The 13,375-nt window shown below is 40.0% G+C and overlaps 1 pseudogene; it reads right to left on the bottom strand.

Moving 5' to 3' along the window:
* Positions 1–1,068: 1,068 nt before the first annotated feature.
* Positions 1,069–5,333, bottom strand: LOC115729199 (annotated as a pseudogene).
* Between the last annotated feature and the right edge of the window lie 8,042 nt (positions 5,334–13,375).

Genomic DNA, 13,375 nt, shown 5'->3' on the forward strand with positions numbered 1-13,375 from the left:
CCTCATGATTTACTATTGATGGGGAGTATGTGCATTGAAAGTCTTAAAACTCGTCACGAAAGTGCAATTGAATCCTAAAACTTACAAAAAGTGCAATCAAATCCAAAAACTTGAAAAATTGAATGACTTAGTTGTCCAATTTGGCTAACGGAAAATACTAATGTGGCTTTTTTTAAATATTTTCTCTCTCCTACAAGGTAATAATGTAGCTAAAACGACGTAGTTTTAGCCAAATTTAATTTTTAATATGATTTTATTTATATAAATATTCAAAATAAACTCAATTTACAAAAAAAAAAAAAAAAAAAATAGAACCAAAACCAAAACTAGCGGCGAGAGCTCATTACCGCCCCCTCCCTCCACCGCTGGGAAGGGAGTGATGCGGGGCAAGTGGTCGGACGGTGGTTGCTAGGCCCCAATCAAGGGCCGACGACCCTCACCATTGATCAACAAGGGTTGCCGGGCCTCGGCTAGTGGCTAGAGACCCCGCTGAATACTTTTGCATCATCGTCGACCCTTCTTGATGGGGGTGTAATTAAAATAAAAATTATATTAAAAATCAGATTTGAACCAAGACGATATTGTTTGAGCGACGTCATGACCACGTAGGAGGTAGAAAATATTTTAAAAAGCCACGTCAGCATTTTTTATTAGTTAAATTGGACGGAGTTAATCGAAGGAGTCGATTGTACCAATTTGAAAAGTTTTAGGACTTGATTGCATTTTTTGCAAATTTTATGACTCAATTGCACTTTTGTGACAAGTTTTAAGACTTTTAGTGAACTTATCTCTTTTATTTTCTACATTTGAATTATTATCACTTGGATATGGGTTTTTTTTTTTTTTTTTGGACCATATAGAAACAAATGAAGTGATTTTGAAGAAAATCAAAACATTGGTCCCTTATCATGTCCCATTTTCATGCTGAGATCTAAGAGCATGATTATCTTTAAATTGTTCATCTGTACTTCAGCAACAATTATGATAAGAACAACTTCAATTACCTAAACAGAACAAGATAAATCTTCTTCCCACTCCAATTTTAATAATGTATAATGTACTATGAGGAACCTCCAAAGCTTTATCACATGACATCATCCATAAGGATAACAATAGAGGAGTATTAAAAAAAAAGAAATATAAGAGAAATCTATCACTAATAAACAAGTGCCTCTTTAATTATGTGCTGCCTGTCCACCATATCCACCCGCATTTATATTGATTTCTCATCTAAACTTGCACCAATCAGTTCTGCAAGCGACCCAACGAATCCAACAACTGTGACCAACAAACAAAGACAGCTAAATGTCCTATAGCAAATCCATTCCCTTGACCATGCCCTAATCTTCTTTTTGCTTCAAGTGCATTTCCACAGGGAAATATACTGCTAGAGGCCAGAAGTTCAACGCCCCCAGCACTCCCAACACCGATTTGAAGTAAGGGAAGGCCATCGTGTTCACGGTTGTGGATACGACGTACGCCGTCCGGAACACCGCTCGGAAAGGGTTCAATTGGAACGTGCTGGACAAGGGAATCTTGAATGAGATGCAATTATGCAGAAATCCACTGTGGGGGAATCTATTAGCGAACCATCTCTCTTCTGTCGCGAACACGGACTGGCTAAAGACCTGATGAAGGAAAAAGAAGCTCCCATGAAAGGAATGTTATCGTACGTTGTCGAGCGTCTCGTGACCCTTTATTTATGAGAAAAATTCGTGACGAGGTACAGAGGTGAAGCAACAAAAAGCAACTGCAGCTTGAAATTATCTAATTAAGACAACTAGTATTTTACTGTAGGAAAGTGCGGAAGCTATCACTTACGGCATGAATATGTTCATAGAGAAGGCGATGTGTCAACTCAGACATGCACGAAAATGTTTGTGCTCTTAAGCTAGTGAAAATTTTTCCTCAGCAGGACTGATTTTAATGCGATAGCACGATACTTACAGGTGAACAAAAAGCATTAGGAGGTAAAAGAGTACGTGTACATCCTTCTATAGTACCTGATACGCTCCCACCAAATGAAGCACAATGCAAGCATTAGCGAGGTCGACGAGCCAGTATGGCTCGTAGAATCCAAATCCAGTGAGTAGATTGCCTGGTGTACTATCACCTAACGCTGCGTATCCAAAGCATCCACAGCAAAGGTAAATGAAGGTGGTGATGACAATTGCTTTCGATGAGGCCGCCTTCATCGTCTGGTTTTCTGGGGGAGGGGACTCCAAGGTGTCCTGCATTTGACCGACCGAATTTCAAATGTCTACACTAGTCGTGGAGCTGGTAAAACACCATTAGTCAAAAGCCGATCCTGTACAGTTTCGATAGAGTCTACCTGTATCTCAAGAACAATTAAGGTATAAGGATAGGCAAAAGCAATGTCGGCAAGTGCTTCGAAGGTTAACCATAACTTCTCGAGATTACTGGAAGCTGGGACTCCCGTGATAGATCCCTTAATGGTTCCATTTTCTGCGGCAACGGAAGTGAATCAATCCGAACTTTTCGCACTGTTAGTTTTTAGGGAAGCGTGAATTGATATTTGGTGAGGGTGTATTGTTTTGGCTATTTACGGCAAGGAGGGAGATTAGTAGACAAGGAACAACTTTTATTGAGTGGAAATGATTACAAGACTTTGGGTGTTTGACTAGTTCTTTTTTTTCTTCTCTACTTACAGAGCACTGCCTATTTATAGGCAATTCCACCGACATTCAATCACATATGGTGAATACTGCCCCTGTCTTTATTGCTAACCTGTCCTTTGACTTGTCACCGATTTTTTACACTCTAGACTATTCTATACTACTCCTCTGCCGTATGAGGACTAGATATTTGAGGATTTTTCTGGAATTTTCTGGTAAATGGATCAATTCTTAACACGCACATTCTCGCAACAAGCTAAAAGCTTGAAGCCTTTCCAAATTGAAGACACATTTCCTTTTTCTGATAATCACATTTGGGTTCTCTCCCGATTATACCTATTACTTTTAGAAAGCCAAGTCCGGACCCGATAAAAGCGTATGAGAAGGACATGGCAGCAGCGATAATTGATAGCCATCCGATACTACGGAAATCTGGAATCTGTGACAATAGTATTTCAACTACACCAAATAGGAGCATATAGAAGCTATCCCCATACTGGCATGGAGCATTGTGCCCTCCTTGATGATAACAATTCGATCTTAGGATTGCCCTACATCAGTAAAAGATCCTCAGCAACCTAGAATCAACCAGTTTCTAGAATCATGATAAATAGGTTGTAGAAGACGTTAATGCAGCAACTCATGGCGCTCTTTAACAGTTGTCTGGAATTTGGGTATGCATGAAGGCCCATTAAAGACATTCACAAAAGGAAAGACAGGAAAAGCATTGAAAAGGCTTTGAAGATTCATAGTACGAGCAATTCACCTCACACTGGCTGCAGCTGTTATGGTATAAGCAATCCCGGTGCCATATAGGCCTTCCTGTGCAAATACTCCGCAAATGCGTTGCTGCTTCTCTCCTGAAATATTGCCGCCTCTGTCATAGTCATCCCGTGGTAAAGCAATGCGATGTTCCTTTTACGGTCACAATCAAGCATCAAAGTGTGAAACTTCGAGCTGGCTTAACATTTTTTCCTCCTTAACCCTGCCTCCTTGTTTATATGATTATAAATATATTGCATGTTTCATTGTGTGCAAACGGAGCCCTAAACTCCATCCCTAGGTTACAACTGTCCTCATGCGAAGAGGCAAGATCCTCAGGCCTTTTGTTGATTCTGCTGTCCAGATTTATTAGAGAACCATACTCCATGCATAGATTCTTCTTAAGAGCAGCTCATCATAGACATATTCGGGAAAAGTACACTAGAAGTGCCATAACTTTTGTACGGCGTTCACTTGAGTGCCATAATTTTCAAAAATTATTCACTTGAGTGCCATGTTGACCTGGCAGCCGGAAAGCTGACGTGGCACGCTGGAAAAGTTACTGTAGCATGTCGGAAAGCTGACGTGGTACGCGCGGAAAGTTACTGTAGCACGCCGGAAAGCTAACGTGGCACGCCAGAAAAGTTACTGTAGCACTTAAGTGAACGATTTTGCTCCGACGTAGCACTCAAGGGAACGATTTTTGAAAGTTATGGCATTTAAGTGAACGTTTTGAAAGTTATGGCACTCATGTGAACGCCGTACACAAGTTATGGCACTTCTAGTGTACTTTACCCAGACATATTCTATGTCCTCGAGCCTACATAGCATATACCTAGAATTGTCTGCCTATGTATGATGACTTACAGATTCTGCTAATGTTCACAATAGGGCAGTGATTCACTGTCGCATCTTCTTATCCTATCAATGATTCACCTGGGGAAATGGCTAGTACCTAAGTAGAACTTGGCAGCTTCCATGAGAGATCGGTTTCTGGTGGTTCCGCATTCTGGATCAGGGTACCGGTAGCAGTCGCAAAGAACAAAGGTAGAGACAACAGCAATCCCTGCGAAGCATATCATGCACACTGGACCGAGAATCCACCCTAGTTGAGCCACACTCCACGCAAGAGAAAGCACTCCGGCTCCGACCACTCCTGTCATAATATGTGCCACTGCGGTCCATTGTGTCCCTTCATACGGAAATAACGTTTAGGCATTTAAATAGCGACATCATAAACATAAGCTATTTGCAAGGATTTTCCTGTTTAGTTAAAACCCGTCCGTTTGATTTCGTTGCAAGTTCTCTACAACAGCAAAAATTACTTGAAAACTTGACCAGTAAGCACTAAGCAGAATAAATTTGGGGTCGACCCTCAATAGGCCTGTTGTCCATAAGACCTTAGTCTTTATAAGTTCCAACTCTGAAGTTTACCAACAGCAAGAGAAGTTGTTCTGGCTCTGAGGAAAAAAAAGAAAAATTCTCCCTTTCATCAACCACAGAACAAGGATCATTCCACAAACTTTTGCTTCTTCATTTTACTCTAAATCACAAGAAATCCAGTCTGAACAGGGGGAAAAAAATGATTCCTCTCCACACATGCAAGCAATTCAAAAAGGACAAGACATAAAACAGGGCATGATCATGGTCCAAGACAATCTCCCATTTCTTCTCAAGACATGTTTCAAGCAATGATGCATTCAGATTTTCCAAGAAAGTATGAACTACTAATGAGGAGGTGATGATGGGGGGTGGTGTTGATTCTTACCAGTTCTTTTGAGAGGCCCTTGGGATGTACTAGCTGAAGAAATGCTTTTGAGCAGTGCTGACTGTTGATCATCTTCTTCACCCATCTCTCTCTCCCTCTCCAACTAGAAAATTTTTCACAAAAAAGGTTGGAAAGAGAAAAACACTGCTTCTGCGTTACAATCTATACGAAAGATATTTAAAATGGAGAAGTAAAGCTCTCTGTTTCTTGCTTGCTTTCTTCTATCATTAGACAAGGGGACCTCCTGACCATTCATCAGCCCATTCTTCATAATTTTAGTCCACGACTGCTTTGTGCTCCTTCCCCTGCTGCACAGGGACAAAAGTAATGACATAAAAAAGACTTTTTTAAAAATAAAAAAAGTTCCTCATCTTTCCCTTCGTTTGGACTTTGCACTTGTGAAAAATTATCTTGTTAATGCATGATAAAATAAGCATGTTGATACATTTTGACTTTGTAGAAGCATCACATATCAGCATCTACTGCCGTGCCATTTAGGACACTGAGCCAGAGGCAGGAGGAAAACTCTATACTTCCTGTTGGGAAACGGATTCCCGCTCTAATTCAATCTAATTTGCGGAAAACATGCCCAATTGAATCACTTAAATCACCGATTGTGCAAAGTACATCACCAGAACGTACCTTATTTGTCACCGGTTAAAAGCCCCTTTATGCGATCTCGGAGTTTCTTCGTCGAGCGTCAATCAACAGATAATTGAGAGGAGGGTTTTCTTTCTTGAATGAATATCGTCATAGAACGAAGTTGGTTTCAAACGATAACTGCTAAAGGGGGTGTTGTTGCCCGCATGGACGCACACCGTAACCCCGTGGACCCCATTCAATATTATCCAATATCTCCCACTCGCCCATGTAGGGCAAATAACTCCCATCCGCCCACCGAGGGCTAAATAATCATAACCGATCGGTCTGTGAATATAATCCATGACGTGACACAAATCTCTAAATCAATCTTCCTCATCCATTAGACCTCTTAATCTCATTTCAGTTCGCTTTTCTAGAAATGTCCCTTTAGAACGAATTAATTTCATGACCATAGGTAACACTTTAAGATAGCGAACACTAAATAGAGTTCTCGAGAATAACGAAAAGTCATGAGAGTACTAAAAATGAGGATTTTTATCCGCGAGAGTCTTACACGGCACAGAAAAGTTGAGATCTAAACTTTTGCCAACTCTCATTGGTCGATCATGCATACATAATATGAAATACGTGTTACGGTATTTTTCTCCTTCCCCATGGAGCACAAGTCTTTTCATTTTAATACCGTAGAGATGATTACTTTTGACACACTCAATGCCTTACTTGAGTTCACGTAACAACTTCAGCCAATAAAGTTTCCATCAGAACTCTTATCTGGCATTGAAGACAGATAAAGTGAAATATGTGGGTTATTTCACTTTCGGACATTATAATATGATAAGTCCTCATCTTAACATTCTGTTAAGGTGGCACTAATATTTTTAAGCTTGAGTTCTCAATTATCACCTAGATAATAAGCTTGAAATTGCCTCATTTCTATTCAACACACGGGAAATAGAGGCGATTACCCATGTGAGTGGACTAATCTCACATTTGTCTGACATACTTTTTAAATACAATGCATCGAGCATTAACATGCATAAATATCAAATAGACTTTCATATTGACAAACAATATCATCAATCACTAATAATCAGGGGAAAAATACAAATATTCCATACATCAACCTCTACGTAGTCCTAGAGTTTTTATATGACTTAAGAAAACATCTCTAGGAATTGGCTTTGTCATAGGATCTGCTAACATATTATGTGTAGATACATATTGTAGGTTCACTTCCTTTCGTGCTACCATGTCCTTGGCATAGTTATACTTAATGTCTATGTGTTTGGTCTTGCCATGAAACTTAGGATCTTTAGTGTAAGCCATTGCTGCTTGACTATCACAATAAACCTTCATAGGTTTTGCAACATCTTTAGTAACACCCAAATGATCCAAAAATCTTTTAAGCCAAACACCTTCTTGTCTTTGCGGTGATAATGCCACGAACTCAGCTTCTATGATGGATAAGGCTATACATTGTTGTTTCTTCTTGCTCCACGATATGGCGCCATTATTCGGTAAGAACACATTTCCAGAAGTGGACTTCCTCTCATCCAAATCTCCTCCCCAGTCGGCATCGGTATAGCCTTTAAGGTGCGGATCACTTCCTTGATATGTTAGAGCATAATTAGCAGTTGCTTTCGGATACCTCAAGATTCTCTTAATGGCAATCCAATGTGCTTGACTTGGATTGGATTGGTATCTACTGACTAGTTTAAGCGCATAACAAATATCAGATCTGGTACACATTATAGCGTACATGAGGCTTCCAACAGCACTAGCATTTGGAACGTTTTTCATACGTTCTTGCTCTTGTGGAGTCTTAGGACACATCCTTCGGCTCAATCCTTCACCTTTTGTAATAGGAGTATCAATGAGATTGCAATCTTGCATATGAAATCGTTCAAAAAATTTATTGATATATGTCTCTTGCAAAAGATATAGTAACTTTTTCGAACGATCTCTCGAAATCTTGACTCCGAAGATATATGTAGCTTCACCCATATCTTTCATTTCAAAATTGGAAGATAGCCATCTTTCTACTGTCTTAACAAACTCCTTATCACTTCCGGCAATTAGTATATCATGAACATATAATGATAAAATTACAAAATGACCTTTGGACCTTTTGATATATACACAATTATCTTCATTAATCATATTAAAATCATATGCCACAATGGCATTATAAAAGCGTATAGACCATTATCTTGAAAACTACTTAAGGCCATATATCGATCTCAGAAGTCGACATACCTTTTATTCTTGACCTTCTTTGACAAACACGACGAGTTGTTCCATGTAGATCTCTTCTTCTAATTCTCCATCAAGAAAAGCAGTCTTTACATTCATTTGATGTAACTCAAGATCCAAACTAGCCATTATTGCCAGAATAAGGTGAATTGAGGTGAATCTAACCATAGGAAAAAAAGTATCTTCATAATCAATTCCTCCCTGTTGGTTATATCCCTTTGCCACAATGTGAGCCTTATATCTTTCAATCGAGCCATCGGTCTTACGCTTTATTTTGAGAACTCATTTGTTCTCAATGGCTTTGCGTCCTTTAGGAAGATCAATCAATTTCCAAACATGGTTTGATTTCATTGACTCTATTTCTTCCTCCATTGCTTTCATCAAATTTTCCTTATCGGGGCAAGATAGAGCTTCATTCACATTTCTTGGCTCATCTTCTTCTAGTGGAGCTATCACGAAAGCTTCCCTTTCGATCTCAAAGCGTCGACGAGAAATGCTTTTACGACTAGTTCGTCGTGGAGAAGATTGTACCCTAGGTACTTCACTTTCCGTTACGCTCCCACTCGGATCGGATAATGGTAACGATTCATCAAGTGGTTGCAATTGAGACCGATTGGTACTTAACCCCCCACTTCTCACATTGCTTCAACTTGGATCATTATATCCAGCAGTTTCATTATCCCGATCTAATGTCTCAAATAGAGAACGGTCTTCACCTATTTCCCCCTTTCTTGGAAAATCATTTTCTAAGATGTGGCATCTCTAGATTCAAATTTAGTCATACTTCCGCTTTCTTGTTCACCTATGAATACATATCCTTTAGAGTATTCTGAGTATCTCATGAAGATACTCTTTTTGTCTCTTGGTTCTAATTTTTCATATTTATGTGAGGACTCATGAGTTTAGGCAACACAACCCCAAGGTTTGAGAAAGCTTAAATCGGGTTTTCGACCGATCCACAATTCATATGGGGTAGAAGTGACTAATTTGAAAAGCACTTGGTTAAGTACATAAGCAGCGATTACTAAAGCATCGCCCTAAAAGGCAATCGGTAAATTAACTTGTGCTATCATGGACCTAACCATTTCAAGTAGGGTTCTGTTTCATCTTTCAGCAATACCATTTTGTTGCGGAGTGTATGGAATAGATAGCTGTCTATCTATTCCCTTTTCATTACATATATTTCTGAACTCATCGGATAGATATTCTCGACCTCGATTGGATCTCAAAGCTTTTATTTTCTTATCTAACTTATTTTCCACTAAGGTCATAAATTTATTGAAGCAACTTAATGCTTCGATTTATGAGAAATCGAGATAGACATATCCATATCGAGTATAATCATCAATAAATGTGATGAAGTATACAGCCCCATGCCTTGCCCTTACATTCATTGGGCCACAGATGTCAGTATGGATTAGTTGCAAAGAAAATTCAGCTCTCGTACCCTTTCCAAATGGCTTTCGTGTTGTTTTCCCAGCTAGGTAATGTTTACGGACGTGCAATTCGACTTTTTCACTATTGCCTAATAAGCCATCTTTGGTTAATCTATTCATTCTCTGTTGGCCAATATGACCAAGCCTAGCATGCCAAATATTCACATCATTTTCACTGGAATTGGAAGATGCAAATAGGAAATAACACACATTCACACTAATATTTTCAACATCTAATACAATAAAGCCATTCATAAAGTAACATGAACTATAAAATGTTGTACCTAACAACAAATCCATACTACTACTATGGAAATTCATATTGAAATCAAGTTTGATTAACACCAATACAAAGACTAGATTTCGACGAATTTCTGGAGCATACAAGACATCGTGTAGGAATAAAGTGCGTCCACCACGCATGTTAAGTTGGCAAGTGCCAATCCCTTTCACTTCCACTCTGGAATTATTTCCTATATAGATCCATCTTACTCCACTTGGAATTCGTCGAAATTCCACAAATGTACTTCTATCTCTGGCTACATGGTCTGTGGCGCCAGAGTCTAGAGTCCACAAAGGAAGAGATTCGGTCAAATATACATAACTAGATACAAAACTAACACTTTTAAGTGTGTACGGGGTTTCTATCTTCTTCGGCTCACCACGGTCGTGCGTGAAGTGACCTTCTTGCCACAATTATAACATTTCCTCCTTGAAATGTTTTTCTTCACTGGGATGCTCCCTGTGCCATTCTTCACAAACTTTGGTTTCTTACCGGATGGTTCCGCTCCTTTATACGCCCTCTTTGTGAACTTGCCGGGATGCTTGCGTTTGAAGCCCGAAGTTCCATGTGAGCTAGATCCAGCCATATAAACATCGGAATGCACTTTGGCTACCAAAAGGCGATCCTCTTCCAGCTCTAAGTGACGCATAGCATCTTTGAAAGTTTTCACATTCTCATTGTGGATCGGGTTGACTTTCATATGCTCCCAATTATGGGGCAAAGAGTGGATAATCGCCTACACTTGCTGTTCATCGGATAATATATGACCAGCATCTTTCGGTTCACTAATCATGTCCGACATCTTCCTCGGATGTAGCCTTATATTATGCCCATGTGACATCTTATATGTATCAAACCCGATCGTGAGCTGTCTCGACTTAGTGACAGAGGTCTATCCAAATCTTGCCTTCAATGCATCCCACATATCCTTACCATTCTCATGTTGTCCGAACTCTCGCATAATGTCATTATCCATACTGCTCAGCAACGTAATGCGAGCAATCGAGTTCTTTTTCTTCCAAATAGCGAAGGCTTCCTTGTCCCTTCTATGTTGTGTAGTGTTACCATTTTCTGGTTCGGTCATGATAATGTTTAGAGCTTCTAGTGCCTCAAGCTCTTCCAGCACATACTGGATTTTCATACTCCGGATTTCATAATTCTCTCCATTCAATTTCTCTCCTTTGTTGAGCTCAGCAACAATATTCTTTGATGCCGTTGCCATAGTATCTGAATATTAGACATTTTGCACGATTTTAAGTCTATTTATGCAACAAATGCAATTGTATTTATGCATCTTGATTATATTGATATATTGTTTCTTAAAAGACTCCAAAATCAATGATTCACTAAGTTCTTCATCATCATCTAGATATTCTAATCTAAAAACCCTATATCAATATAATCATCCATATATGCTCATCATATAGTGACAAAAAAATAATGAGCACTCCCACTCGGATATAATTCAACATCATTGTATTAAACATATGACATGTTCATAACAGAATATATAATTAAAAATATAATATCCACAATGAACATTGAATCAACAATAACAAGTTCCCAAAAATAAATCCTAACTTAACATAGAAATTAAAACTATCAAGAAAAATCTAAAGGTAATCACGCGTCGTGACCCTTATATTGGTTTGACAATTAACCCAAGTAACTTCCCTAATCCAAGGAAGAGAATCTACAAGTTCTCTTGGAGGATTTTCAACTATATTAGGAGCCCATATCGGCACCTTAGGAAAACCTCTTTGAGAACCTATGGTCTTATGCCAAGGCGCATTGTGCCTGCGCCAAGACCCATTCATCCCAAGTGATGACGTCTTCGTTGCTCCGACCTTTATGAACTCTTGTAAGAAATATAGCACGAACAACTTATAAGAAGTAATGAAATCTATCCAATACACTTGAGTCATCGATCCGTGCCATTCCTCGGGTATGGAATTCCTTAGAGAATAAAAAGCATCCATATAGGTTATAACACGTCCAGCCAAAAAAATCTCTTGGATCTTGTTGTTGACCGTTATCGCATGGGTTATAATGTCACATACATTATCCCATCCGTAATGAGTCAATTGTTGAATCTTCTCATTAAGGGCTAGTATTTGCTCGGGTTCCCTTGGTATTCTTGGCGTTTTTTAACTTCGCCTTGCTCATATTTCCTTAGGACCAGGTCTTGATGGCATTGTTCCAGCATCGAATGCAAAATAAAGTGGATTACTAAAATCCATCAATCAAGCAATAATTACGAATATATCATAACCAATAATACCAAAATCAAATATCACACAAGACCCAATAGATTGACCGAGTTTTTTTTTTTTTTCGGGTCAACGGGTCAACCGGGTCGAGTCTATAATGGGGCTTGAGTCACGAGCCGGATCCGGTGAAAACGAAATGGACCAAATCTGGTGAAAATGAAATGGACCAAATCCGGTGAAAATGAAATGGGCTGGCCCATTCTTTTTTTTTTAATAAAAAAAGGCTAGATCTCGTATTGGGTCGAATTTGGCCCAATATGCCGTGGGCCGCAACAACGTACACGGCACGCGGGCCGGGCCTCTACGTGCGCTGCACATGCAACGCGGGCTCGGCCGCTCACGCGCCCCGCATTTGGCCCGTGGCCCGCCGCACGCAGTTGCTTTGTCGGCGCGTGTCGGCGGGTAGCCGACCGTCCGGTGTTATCCGTGCACCAAACTTCCGTCAAAATTTTCATCTCTTCAAGAGACCACAATGGTATATTTAAAACTCAAATTTAACGAACAAAAATAGACATAAAAAGGATGAAACGCCACGGCCTTGAGGGACTCCGCCCCTTCGCGGTGCGTGGCACGCGTGCGGCGGTGTGCAGCGGACCCTCGAGGCCGGCTACCACTCGAATTGATCGTCTCGATGAGCCTGTTCTAATGGTATATTCAATTTACTATTTTGATGAACGAATCAAAACTAAAACGCTATCAATAGTAATGGCGCGATTGAGGTTAAAAAAAAAATCCTTAAACCATACCAAATCATCACAAAAACTGTCACACCCCGGGTCCTGTCCAAGCACGTGAGCATCCCTCGCTACACTAAAAGTACGTTCACTCGTAAGCTAACCCGGGATCTCGACGGCGTTGGAACGAGCAAGAACAAATGATTAGGCGGAAGCACACATCTCCGAACGTTCATAAATTATACAATTGACATTAGAACAACACAACACAAATATACTTATATTACAATTTACAAGTTGGATACAAAATACGTACTTAATACAACAACGATACGTAAACGTAGTTCTAACGATAAAGTAAGTCTTGAAAGACAGACCCAAGGACAGATCGGTAGACATCACGGCCTTCGACTTCATACATCAAAAGTAGACCTCAAGCATTGCATACTAATACATATAAACGGATACTGAAGGAACATAGGCCAAAGGCTGGGGTAGGGCCAATCACTAGAGTTGATGGACTCCTCCGCATCCTCCTTTGGGTAGATCTCCATGTCGGAAACGGGTACGTCGGCCACCTCTACCTAGTGGTCCTCATCCACTATAATAATAACCTCCTCCTCTCGCTCGGGCTCGAGATCAGGGAAGTCGGGCTCGGGGGCGGTTGGATCGGGTATAGGAGCAGAGCCA

Source organism: Rhodamnia argentea, chromosome 2, assembly GCF_020921035.1.
Source record: "Rhodamnia argentea isolate NSW1041297 chromosome 2, ASM2092103v1, whole genome shotgun sequence".
Lineage (NCBI taxonomy): Eukaryota > Viridiplantae > Streptophyta > Magnoliopsida > Myrtales > Myrtaceae > Rhodamnia > Rhodamnia argentea.